General features: G+C 37.4%; 1 protein-coding gene across 1 annotated transcript in view; it reads left to right on the top strand.

Moving 5' to 3' along the window:
• NT5DC1 (5'-nucleotidase domain containing 1) overlaps positions 1 to 13645 on the top strand; it is a 148881-nt gene that overhangs the window by 24532 nt on the left and 110704 nt on the right. The gene's annotated exons all lie outside the window — the stretch shown is intronic.

Below are 13645 nucleotides of genomic sequence, written 5' to 3'. Positions count from 1 at the left end.
CCCTTAAATATCAACCCCTTTCCCTTTGAGCCAGAAAACATTTATCCTGTAGAAGTTACCTTCAAAACCAAATAGAATGAAATGAAATCATTAACATACCAAGATGTTGTGGAGCTCCAGTGCAGAGTGGTAGAGCAGTGAATCCTCCTCTATTGAGGAGTTCTTCTGCCACTGGTGAGTGAGCAGAAGCTGATGATTTCAAGTGTCACCCTTGAGTATTTATACAATTTTCCCCCAGTTGGGTGACTGCTGGGCATAAGCTCCTCCCCAAAAATCAGTAAGCAGTAATTATCTGTGTGTATATGTGTGTTTTTTAGGGGTGGGCAAATCTATTTTGGGCAGTCATCCTAGATCCTGTTAAGGTTTTTTTGTTGTTGTGGGTTTTTTTTTTTCCTGCCCCTTGGATTTCTTACTGTTGATGAAATTGTATTGCTCATACCTTGTATTTTCTAAAATTTTACAGCCCCTCTGTTTTTAGAACTGAGAAAGAATTACCAACCTTACTTACAAGTTCATGATTTTTTCCAATGTTACCCAAGGGCTTCATTTGGATTTCTCTGTAAATGTTTTCAGGAAAGAACTATACATTTTGATTTTGGTGAGCTGTTGCTTTCAGGAGTAACCCCACTAAAGTCTATAGAGACTACTCATGTGAGTAATTGTCCATTGGGATACAAGTGAAGAACTTAAAATCAGTTAAGATGTTAATAAGGGAGTTGTGTGATAACCTGAAGATTACTTTTATTATTTTAGGAGATTGTTATCTTCACATTATATTTCTAGACTTCTGTTTTGATGCCAGAGGTACAGTACTATGTATATGATGTATTCTGCAAGTAATGTTTCTGTATTATGAATTCTTGAAATGCAAGCTTACCTTACACAATGAGAACTTCATTGTGTGTAGTTGTAACAAATGCTTTGAAATCCATACTGCTTAAATTTGAAAGTGTTATACAGGCTGATGTTTGGGGCTGATGGAGCTTTTTTGAGCTTTTGTGCAGTCAGCAATAAACTTTTTTTTTAAGATTTGTTCAATCAAAGGCAGTTATTGCTGTACTTTTACTAGATCATGTTTTTCCTATTAAATGGTTTCAGTTTAGTAAACTTAAACTACTGCTGTTTTACTGTTGGTGGATCAAACTTGATTTCAGTTTATCTCTTTTTTCTTTTTTTTTTTTCCTTCAGGTTATAAACTGGTTTTAGCCATTAAGAAAGTTTGTTAAACCAGTCTTGCTTAATAGACTGTATCCACACATTGTGACTTTTTTTTTTTAATAAATAATGGAATCTTACAGTGTTTCAGCATCACTTTGATTAGTGTTCAGTACTAAATAGGCAGTAACTTTCAGTCCTTGAATTGTTTGGGACTCTGAAACTTCATTTAAGATCAAAGGCCAAAACAAGAGAGAAGAAACAAACATTTCTCATTTAGGATGAAACCAATACAACTAAATATATAGTACACTTTGCTTTTATCAAACATTCTCAGCAAAAATACCTACATATAAATTATCTGTGTATTAAAACTCCTTTGCCAGTTACAGACTTCTTTGATGTTGTTATATGGTATTCAGTCTTGTAGGAGATTTTTGGATGAGTTTGAAATACTTTGTTTCCCTTGTACTGAAAATCAGTGGAAAATCAAAGATAAACTATATGTGTTGTTACTAAAGGAAGCTGAGCATGTGCTACAAGTTACTGTCCTGATGAAGTAAGCACGTATTTATTTTTCAAGTTAATTTATGCCATTTGTGGAAGCTGTCTAGGGAGCCTTTTGGTGAGGTACAGGCAATATCTATGCAGAAGCACACGTATGCACCCATATCCTAATACCAATAGTAGAAATACTGTAATCAGGCAAGGGTACTAGCATGTTATCTTGTAGGAATACTAATAAATAGTGTGCGTTACTGTGAGTTCTCATGCATGGTAGGTATAGAAGGGACACCTGTTACTGTTCCAACCAAAGAACTGAGCTGGTGGCCCTGAGCTGTGCAGCTATCCTATGGAATGACAGGTTAACGTGGGCTGAATTTTACCTGCTTTGTGTCTTTGTTTAATTCCACACTCTTCAAGTGACAACTTTTTTGGCTTTTATGTATTATGGCAAATATCCTAGAACACAAGTTACTGTACTGAAAGAGACCAATGGACCATCAAGTCTATTCTGCTTACAATTGTGCTAATACCTTTGCTTACTAGAGGGCTGTATTAATGTTGTGACTTAGACTGCTGCAATAATTTATTTAATGTATTGTTGAACAGTTCTTTTCTTCTATTCTTCTTCCTAAGCCGTCCTCTAAACAACACTATGTTCCATTTTTGTAAATAAACCCTTTCTGCTACAGGGGTCTTCAGATTGAAGCCTGCTTTCTCCATTAAGCTTGCGTGCCCAATCTGGTCAGGGGTTTTCAGAGAATGTTTGCCCAACTGAGATGGCATTTCTACTCCCCATATATGCATTCTGTTCCTTTTAATCTTTTGGAGAAGGAAGCTTTGTCCTCAAGTTGTTTGTGTAACTTCTCAAGGTGCTTCCTTTAAAAATTAGTCTCTACAAATTCAAGTGAGAATCCAGTCATCCACTTTTGACAGAGGCAGCAAATATATGGGCATAGAGTTTATTTCCTCCTTAAAGAAATGCAACTCCAGCCCCTTTTTTTGGTTCACATAAACCCAAAAATAGCTTTTGATTTTAAAACATTTAAATATGCAGCCCTCAGTGGGAAGTGTGGTTGTTGCTAATTTGACAATATTTGGTTAAGAAAGTTAAGAACAGCAGGCAACAGTTTTATGCACACACAATTTTGTGCTAATTTCTAGCCTAATTCATAAATACCCCCAAAGCAGGCGCACTTATGTTAGAGAATCACCAATAATGTACACTGATATTTGCCCAGCAGCCTCACTTCCTGCCTTGGCTCCTTCTGGGCAGGAAGGTGAATAATCTGTGTGTGTGTCTGCGTAAATAGGGATGATTGTGGGGTCAAAAGGTATATACAGGCAAACCTGTTGTCCTTATGTTTAACCTGAGCTCCACCCTATTGTGCTATCTTATGCTACTTCTTTGGTTTGAGGTTTTGTTTTTTGTGGGTATGGGAAATTGAGGTAGAATTGGAGTTCACTGCTTTTGTATGTTTTCCCTGTTGCTGTGGATATTTCCTATTGGCAGAGCACTAACAGACATCTAGCTCTAAGCATGCATATGAAAGGTAGGCTTTGGTATATATTTGCACGTGCAAAAATACATGCAGTAGACACACTTGTGTATATGTATTTACAGTAACAGCACATTTTAAACAAGAAAGGTTATTTGCATACCTGTTTTCAAAGTATAAACATTTAGGCGCTTTTATTTTATAATTATACATTTAGAAAGTTGTCTTTGCTTACAAATGAAGGTGTCTTTGCTCCCTCCTGCTCCCCCTGTCCTACTACCATAATAGTCAGGAGTAACGTTTGATCCATTGCACTGCTCCAGAACTTGCTTTCTAGTTATGTATTGGCTGCTTCTTCCCATGTAAAGGTAGCCATGGTAGATGTTATAGCGATGCACCAGCTTAAGTCCTAAGCTTGACTGCAATAAAAAGACTCAAAATAGAGTTTCTCTGGACCATAGGAAGTAGGTACTGGTATTGCAGAGTCTTTAACGCTATTCGCAGCAGTCTGCAGTGTTTCATCATAATTGCTGACTGACTGTTCAGTTTGTTCTTGGAAAGCATGCAGTCGCACAGGCTTTCCAAAACCCCCTGTTGCTTCAGTGCCTTACTCCCACAGAATCAGTGAAAACACATGCATAAGTAACATGGAAGTGACACCATTATTTGGGAACTGGGAACTGACTTTCACCACAATCCTGCAAGTTTCTCACAAGGTGACTTGAATGAGTCCCACGATAAGCAACTGCTTACGAGGAAGAACATCTTAATTAATTAAGCATAAATTGTAATAACCAAGCAACCACTCCCTGTCACACACCCCATCCCCACCCTAATCCCACCCCAAAGAAAGGAAAGAGGAGAAGCAAAACTCAGAGAAAGGTTGGGTTAGGTCCTTGTCGTAGTTGGGAACTGGATTAATATGTTCCTGATGCTGAGGATTTTCAGTGTGAATATGCTTAGATTTATTGTTTTGACCTAGAGTATGTGATCTTGATTTTTGCACCATCTAAGCAGAAACCATGTGCTTAGTTTCAAGGAACCAAGTTCTTTGAAAGTAATAATTCACAACTTTTAACTTGGAATTTGTCTTATTTTTAATAATTGCCTTTTAGTCTTAATCCTGCATTTTTTGTAGTTTATAATTACTATTTATGTTAAAATGTGGTACCCAAGGAACCGGGGGGGTGAGGGGGGAGGTTTACTCCTTAAGTTTGAGATTACCTAAAGTAATCTCAGCTGTGAAGAAAGAGGCAAGAATGTGTTGGTGGGAGATTTTTCCTGTGGTTTAAAAAGTAGTCTGAAAAATTGGGAGTAACTTTTTATTGATGACATAAAATCTCAACACTGTTAAGTGGACACAATTATTTTGCTGCTTCTGGTGCAGTATGTATGACTAGTGCTTTCTGATGATGTCAGTTCCAATTTTGTTACCTGCCTGAAGTAAACTTTGAAGACTCTACCCTAGTCTGTGACAAGTTTTCCTCTGTTAAAAGTGCTTATACCCAACACTCATGGTAGCTATCATTTTGCAAAGAACTCTAATAGCTTGTAGCACCATCTCTGGTGAAGAAATTCTCCAGTCTCCAATTTTAAGTTCTCAGGGAAAGGTGCTTAGGAATTTTGAAGGAGTTTGAAAGCCTGCCATGGAATTAAAGGAGTAATTGGGTTTCCTAGTTTGTGGTGCACTTTATGACACTCTGGAAACTCCTAAATCATCTCAGCAACATGGTTTAAAACTGTCCTCTCTCCCATTCCGTCACGCAATGGTGAAGAGTGTTTGCACGCTCCCGTGATAGCAGCCAGGTAAGCCCGCAATGGCAGTGCAGAGGAACAAAGTGTTCCACTGTACCTTGATGGGGAAAATTAATACGGAGGGTTTTCAGCTTCTTCCTGCTCACAGTCAAATGAACCCAAAGAAATGGGAAGCGGGAAAAGTTGTGAGTTCAATAGCTGTGGGAAATCTGGGGTGGGGTGTTCTGTTTTTGTTGTTGTTTGGTTTGGTTTGTAATTATTGTTACTTTGTATTTACATGGAGGGTATTTTCTGTTTCAACTCTAGCCACTTGGACTGCACAGGACTGGAAAACATCTTGGTGAAGAAAGAATTTACCTTGCTAATTGCAAAATAAATAAGATTTCTTTTGAGTTTCAGAATGCATGTTATCTTTTGTAATTAAAGGAGGCTTGTTGAGGTAATTTGCAGGGCTGCACAGTCCTATCTATATTTGTATTTTGAGATACAATAAAGAATTCTCTCTTTAAACAAACAAAACAAAAGAAACTGTGTTACTCCTATAGTCCCCTACTAGTCTTTTTATAGATTTAAAGTTCTTATACTTCTAACATTTATACTTGTGGTTGAATAAATGTCCTACTTTCAAGTAGTAACAGAAAGATGTTCTGTATTTATCCTGGCACTGCAAAACTGACTGCTGACCAGTTTGTTCTGTTCAGCTCAGGTAACTTGATCGCAAGAGCTCTATTTAGTATAGCAGTATATTTGAATAGATGACACCCATTTATGTATTTATAGTTGTATTCTGACTGAGTTAACTTGCCGAGACACTGAATGACCATTCTGAAACCTCAGGAAAATATGTTTTCCACATAGGCTATAGAGAAAGCTTTGAGACTGACTTTAATTTCTGATTATACGTTCCTCAGAGTCAGATAGTATTATTGATGAATGCTTTCTAACAACTCTGCATCGTTTATGGCCCCATTTCATTGTGCTTGTATAAAGATAAGATAATCTTCACCCATCTTAGAGAATTTGCAATACAAGAGTAAAAGATATCAAACAGAAGTACTGGTGTTAGGAAAGATGTTTTCCTGTACTTTGGGTATGCTGCTGGCCTGACCTTATTCCTCCCTCCTCCGTCTCTGAAAGCAAAACCAACAAATATTGTTCAAATGAATGCATTAATTTGAAACATATCAGATGTGTGGCTTTAAATGAAAACTGATCAGTTTTCAAGATACTGAAAACACAAAGCTAGTTTTATATATTTATATTCATCCTTTCTACCACAAATGCTTTTCTGATTAAATAGCATAAATGTTTATATATTTGAAGTTTTGGGTTTTCACTAGATTTGTTTAAAAGTGTAAACATGCACATGATGGCAGGACTTGCATCTTCCTGATGGAGGTGAAGAGAAGAAGTATCTAGTTAACATTGTGCACAGTTCAGGAAAAATAATTTTCAAGGGGCCTGATCATTGAATAGCGTAAGCAAATATGAAAATTTGACTTTGGATTCTGATGAGCGGGTTCCACAAAACTGTTTCTGGAGCTGCTTAAACACAACCAGGTAAAGAGATTTCCAGTTCCTTCTAGCTGAAGATGCTTATTTCTAGCCTCCTGCCTGATGTTGATTGCATTCTCAGTTGTGTCAATACAATGGTTTATGAAGCTTTTCTGTAAGCTGAGTTAGTAAGAACTTGATTTGGACTAAAATGAAATCAAACTTTCCTGGGAGTGACAGAAGGAGGGATGCTTGTTTTCCATAGGTCCACATCATTTCGCAGGATGTTAAATGATTTTTAAACACCTGATATACATAATTGGTCTTTAGAGATTACTGCAAGTGTTCTTTCTTTTTTTAGTAAGTTCCTGATGTTCTTGTTTAAAAACCTGATATATAACAGTAAAAAGAGCATTCACATAAAAATGTAAAAATGCTGAATAGTCGTATTTTCCTGGGGAGGATTATTTTTGTTTTCTTTAATTCATGCTCTATTTTTCTCTTATTAGATTATTTAATATTTTGTTCTGTCTCTGTGCCTGCTGTTCTCAAGGTTTCTGTCAGACTCCCCTGGACCACAGTGAATAAAGTAGAAGCCATGGTAAAAGAAGGGTGGGAACAACTCATACTTTCCCAAAGGTGAAAAAGTTCAAGCAGCTTCCTCAGGTATCCCATAATTAGGGGACTCTTCCAACCAGTTGTTGAAAAATAGGTGTAACTGAGCTGCTTTTTCAAGTGTACCCACTGGAGCAGGTAGCCAGTGTGCTGAATAGTCTCATTCATTGACCTTACTACCTGCAGTGGTTTGGACAATTGGCATAGAGTTGTTTTTAAACTTTCCTGTTTAAAAACAGGTGCCAAAGGTGGAGGGGAAAAAAAAAATCCAGACTTTTACAGCCAGAACAAATAAAAGTTGTCTGAGTTCACTTTAAAAATAAGGGATTTGTTTGGTTTTTTAAGTCTGGCATTTTAAATATTGCTGTTCTCTCTTAACTGATTTAAATGAAACTTAGGAATGTTATGTTGGTGGGTACATATAAACTTTCTATACTCTTTCCCTTATGCAAAATAAGCTTGAGTCCATGGAGCCTAATTTTTCCTGATGATTATTAATAGGACTGCTTTTAGTTTCACGTAGCTGAGACTGGATTTTTACAAGCATTATATTGTCATAAAGGAGAGTCATAATTACCTGCTTGTAATAAAGTGCTAATGAAGTGGCTGCTTTTATTATTACAGAAAATGCTTCAGGGCTACGAAGTTCTATAGGTAACACCATGTTACCTGACTCAAATCCACAAGCTTCAATGTCTCCTGCATTTTGTAAGAGAAAAATCACATGAATGTGAAGGATGATTTTTTTAAAGTACTTTAACCAGTAGGGTCTCACACTCAAAGATTTGAGGATTGAAAGATAGTTATATGAAACTGGTTCATATGTGCAGCAGGTAAATACTTCCCAAGCTACTGATACAAAAAATTATCCAGATACTAGGGAAGTATAGGGACTCTTGAAACTCATGATAGATAACCTGACCAAACTGCCAGCTTGTTTTCAATGGTGATGCTTTCTGACCCTGCTGTTACTGTGGTAAATGGTGGAAAAATAAAAACAAAAATTGGACTCCTGCTGGAGGTGATGTTAGATGACTTCTGCACCCATTGATGGTGAGATGTAAGCAAGGATCTCCACGGAGTTAAGGGATAAGAGCCTGATGTATTTCTGCTGCATACAGAAGTAAAAGTGGGTAACTTTGCAAGCAGAAATTAAGTGTTTTAAGATTTTGAGTCTGTTACTCTTGTATTTAGGTGTCCAAGTTCCACTGAAGCCATTAAACCTTTCCAGACGTTCACAGAAAATTGACTGTACCTTTCACTTTGTAATTGTCACAGCTTAAGAATATAGCCATGGAAAGGTAATGGCTGCTTGGATTATATGTGGTTAAAGTGCTGTAATGTGAATGTGCTTAAGCCTTAACAGAGTTGCTAAAGATCAGAGAAGGTGAGAGGCAGGGAACTGAATCCACAAATGCCAGGTCCCCATCTGATTTATTAACAGATGAGCTGTTTTCTTCTGTGTGATCTGTAACTAATAGCCAGTTTTTGTTCTTGAAACAGTTTCTCTGGCAGTAGCTTAGCTAGGAATGTAGATAAAGGTAAAGCGTCTGAGACTCCTTTTGTTAAACAACTCATGGTCCCTAAGTGAGGAAGAGGCTGCTCTGCTGTCAGCAGCTGCTGCCAATAACATATGCTACAGCAGAAGACTGATACCAGATTTCAAGGAAGGTTTTCTGACACGCTGGTATTGCTACAGGTCTGGAGTGGAAGAAGTCTTCCACCAATCTGCAATAACCAAGATAAAGAGTTAGGACTTCAAAATAGGGGTGAGAAATAGAGTCCTATAGGATAGGAAATGGGATATGGAGGGAAGGAGTCATTGATCTGTGTCACATAGTCGAGACTGTGGTGTGGAGTCTGAATTTTATGTTTATCTCATTCCTTTCTTGAGGAATTCTTGTAGAACCTGTGGGTTTCTTTAATAACACAAGATATAAAAAAAGGAGGACACTGCAACTCCTGGTGCTTAGCTCATCTGTTTTCTGATCAAACTTTCATGAAATGAGGAAGACCTCTGAGCAGGTCACCATACTAGGTGAATGTAAGCCTGCGTAATACATAAAATCAAGAGAAATAAATGGTGTTTGGGTACAGCTGAGGTGGAAATTAAACTGCCTTAAATGTAGGTGCCTTAACCTGGGCCTGAACCTAGCCTTTCTGGCTTTATGCAGGCTGTTGGACCTTAGTGCTGAAAAGCTGAAGCAGTTTTATTCTACTTAGCAGTCTGGCTGCAACCTGTGTTGAGCTGCTACAAAACCAGAGGGAAAAGCAGGGTAAATGCCTTGTGGTTAGCTTGCGCTGTGCTCCAAGCTGTTGTGGGAATGAGCAATCTCCACCTATGACTAGTTTGAGATTGTGTACTGTGCATTTGCATCTTAGGAATACTGATGGATCTACTCATTTTGCTATATATTACACTGTTGTGACTGAGGTTTGAAACTCGCTATAGTTTGAGTATGAAACTGCTATAGTTTCATGTCATTTTATTCTCACTACTGAGAGGACTCTACAGTGCTTGAGAGTCAACTTTAGAAAACCTTTGGCAAAGGAGGTCTGTTGTCCAGATTGCATCAGTTCTATGTTTCTGATTAGAGCTTTAAAATGGTATTTTTTTAAATGTATTTTGCCTGGCTTGAGAATATATCTAATCGCTGCAGCTATAGCATTAAAATCTAAGGGAGTGAAAGCTGATCCAAGATCTGTAGTGAACATCTACTCCAAGTATCTTGGATTTCTTCACAGGTTCACCTCAGACAGAAATGAAGAGGGGTGCAACTTAAACAAGTGGCTGTCTTCCCTAACACGTATTCCAGACTACTCAAATGGTGCAAAGATTTAGCCACCTGCAAGCTGTAGTTTCCAGTTTGAGAGCTAGTATAACTACTTGTCTGCAGAGGGAAAAAATATCATATGATGATTAGGAGGGCTTTTTAACATATAGAAAATAAGGGAGGATGTATATAAACCCTGAAGGTTCTGAGATAGCTTGCCATGTTACTCTAAACTATTTTTCAACCAAAAAAAGTGTGGAATCTGGGAAGCTAGGACTAAAATGAATGCTGTTACTTGATATGGTACCTACGGTTTGCTTGATACATTTCATTCATGCTAGTTTCATCACATAATTTATTATTAAATCTGGTAGAGTCAATTCAACATTGCCTTATTGCCATTGCATGGCTTATCCAATTAGTATCTGGTTATCTGATTCTATACTAGAAACAAGGCAAAATTCTGTCTTTATATTTGCAATCTCATTCTGCATGCTGGCGTGTTTTTTTTTCTAAAGATACTTCACGTTTTTTGGGTAAGTGAGAAATAAATTTCAGTATTAGATTTAGATGCAGTAGAATGAAAAAGGATCCTTATGTACAGAAGATCCATCTGCAAATTCAGTAGAAGTTACAGGAATGAGATTTGGAATTTGGTTTTTGGATTGAAAACCTTTCATTTACAAGCTTGAAATATTTTTATATGAAGCTGAGCATCTTTAAACATTCTCCATTTTTCAGGACCTAAACATAACAGTGTTTGTCCATTGAAATACTAGGTCACCACAAATGCATGTTAGGTCATTCAGAGAGAGCTTATTGTTTCAAAAAATAGACCATCTGTGTCTATAGACCTGTGGTGGGATGTATTTGCTTACCTACATATTAGTAAGTAAAAGTAAAATTAACATTACTAGCATATTTTCTACCTGGTTCCTTTTTATACCTGTCTAAATCCAGATCTTTTCTGGTATATCCTGTGTACATAAATTGTATTGGGTTTCAGAGTTGGATTCTACCTTGGGCTGTGCTGGTGACCGCAGGATGTTTATGTGAACTATGCTAAGTTTCTGCCAGACTTCTCCCTCTGAGGCCTTCATGCAGTACTCTGTCCCTGAGACACTCCTGTCATTTAGAACAGGTTTTTTTGTTTGTCTGTGCACCAATAGTTTGCAGGTACTTTAAGGGAAAATATATTTAGGCTAGTCATGTAGGTAGTGTCAACACTGCTGGGAAACTGAGAGCTGGCAGGAGCATGAGCAGCATTTCTTTAAGATGTGAAATAATCTCTGGACAACCTTAAACTATTTAATAATAGTATAGGATAATTTTAATACCTTTTCCAGTTTCTAGGGATCAGAAATGCCAAATAAAAATAAGACAAACTTTTGCATTGGCAAAGGAAGATCTATTTCACAAACATAATGGGGGTAATGAACGTGGTTTTGTCATGTTCTTTCTAAAACTGCTTTGAACTATTTAAACTTCTACTGGATCATCTTTTAGAAGCAGAGAAAGCCCTTGCTGTAAAGAATCATACTCTCTAAGAAAACAATCTGTAGTTTCTAGAGAATTTGATTAGAAGCTGTCACAGTGATATTACCTATCAATCTCCCAGTTAGGGCTAAATGGTCTCATGGGAACTCAGGATCTTGGTCTTTTGAGAATGAAAAGTCAAAAACAATCATAGCGGTAAAGGCTTAGAATATCTATTTTGGTTGAGAGTTGACTTCTGCAACTTCAAGAGTAGAGAGGAAGTTAACATTCCAATATTTTTAAACTGTCCTTCTCCTGAAACATAGTGCGAGCCACACTACCATCTGGCTGTTCTGATGGAAAACTGCCTCAGGCTGTTCATTCAAAGCCCTGGGAGAAGCCTCTCTCCTGAGTTGTTAACATGCTGTCCTTGGAGTCCTTCATTCCTAGGTTACTTGAACGACCAGTATGACACCTCAGGTGCATGGACGCGTGTGCTTTTTTGTGTCTAATAGCTGTGGGCAGTTATTTTGAATACTTAAATGCATACAACTGCAAAAAAAGTGATAGTTAACAAAACTACATTTTGTGTTTGGAGTTACTTTATGGCCTACATCTAAAATGTCTACTGAAGCAAAACTTTTTTTTTTGTCCTCAGTTATACTTATGTTCAGGAAAGGACTGTAGGGTTGTCCAAGTCTCAACAAACAACTTATCACCAGGGACTGATAGCATCTAGTTACATTTAAGATGACGGCACAGTGGCCTGTGAGCTAAAATATGCCCTTTTTTTTTGGCAGTGGGGTCTACACTGGCTTATGTAAATGTGGATCAGGCCTCTGATGTTTTTAAAGGATGTGTATGGCCCAAATTTGTACTTAGCAGAAAATGAATTTATAAACAGAGTCATAAGAACTTAGTTCTAAGTTTCTGCAGTCAAGCTTATGGCCTATCAAAACTTTACCAGCTCCCTGTACCCCTACAGAGCAGCACTTTCTTCCTCTTCTGCATTTACTCCATGTGCCGGGAAGGCACATAAGAATCATCTCAATTTGGTGTTCTTGTGCTTGGGGGACAAAGCATATGCAGTTACATTCTGTTACTTGCTCTTCCAAAAGAAATACAGTCTCTTTCTTTCGGAGAGTGGTCTGTTAAGCAGATAAGTAGGTGTGAGGCCTCAGGGCCTGAACATATAGATAGGGTCTTTGGAGCATTTAGGTGCCAAACTCTAATAAGTCTTTATTGTGCAAATGCAATCTGAAATTTGTAATAATTGTACGGAATTTCATGGCAGTGGCAGAATGGATATTTTGCACATTACGCCAGTATGTAATTACACCAAAATGTAAATGTTCAGACACTGGAATAGGCTGCCCAGGGAAGTGGTTGAGTCACCATCTCTGGAGGTACTCAAAAAGTGCGTAGACGAGGTACTCCATAACATGGTTTAGTGGGCATGGTTGATGGCTGGACTCGATGATCTTGAAGGTCTTTTCCAACCTAAATGATTCTATGATTCTATGTGACATTCCAAACCTATGGAAGGAATGATGGACTTAAAGCTGCTTTGCAAGATGGATGTAGAGAACTAGGGTAGAGGCTTTTTTTCCCCTAATATTTTTATTTAAGAATGGACAAACAGTTTTAAACAGATCCTTCTGAAAAAACAAAAGCCTGAGGCATAAGAAATTGGAGTTGGACTTGTGAAAATTTGGCAACGTTTTAGTTGTCTGAAAACCTAATTTTGAGGAAACCTCACACTTCCTGCTAGAGATGAAGCAAACTGTTATAACATCAGGTAATTATTTTAATGGTTAAGCTCTTTTCTCTTACGCTTTTACAATTCAGGGTACCAGGTTTTTTGTTTTGAGGAAAACTACTTTCACAGTCTTTACTTACTATCAAAGACGTAATATTTAATATTATCATTAAAAGCTGTTTAATCTACAAAAACTGGTGTTGAAAGTGCTGTGTATTAGTCTAGATTACTGTGAATTAAAATGAAATCTTCACAAGAAAAAAAGCCAAGAATACAAATGTTTCATATGTGTCCTTTATAATTCTATAATTTAAAGCATGATCGCTTATCTCTGCATTCTCCCTCCTTACTGATATTTGCCTTCCTCTGAGAACTTCTTGCCAAACAGTTCTAAGAGTAAGAAAACAGTGCTTTGGAAAAGTTTGAATTCACAAGTACACCAGCTTCAGGCTTGCCATCTCTTCCCAGTGGGATTTCTTCTCTTCTTCATCCCAATCATTTATGAAGTTTGCATCTGGAGAACCTTTTAAAGATGAGTATTGCAATGTTCCTGGCTCTTTTTGAAGAACAGTGTTTTTTACTTTTGAAGTATAAAAAACAACAGCAAAATTGGT

Source organism: Haliaeetus leucocephalus, unplaced genomic scaffold (assembly GCF_000737465.1).
Source record: "Haliaeetus leucocephalus isolate CR32 unplaced genomic scaffold, Haliaeetus_leucocephalus-4.0 Scaffold384, whole genome shotgun sequence".
Taxonomy (NCBI): Eukaryota; Metazoa; Chordata; class Aves; order Accipitriformes; family Accipitridae; genus Haliaeetus; species Haliaeetus leucocephalus.
This window is presented reverse-complemented; position numbering and strand designations above follow the sequence as displayed.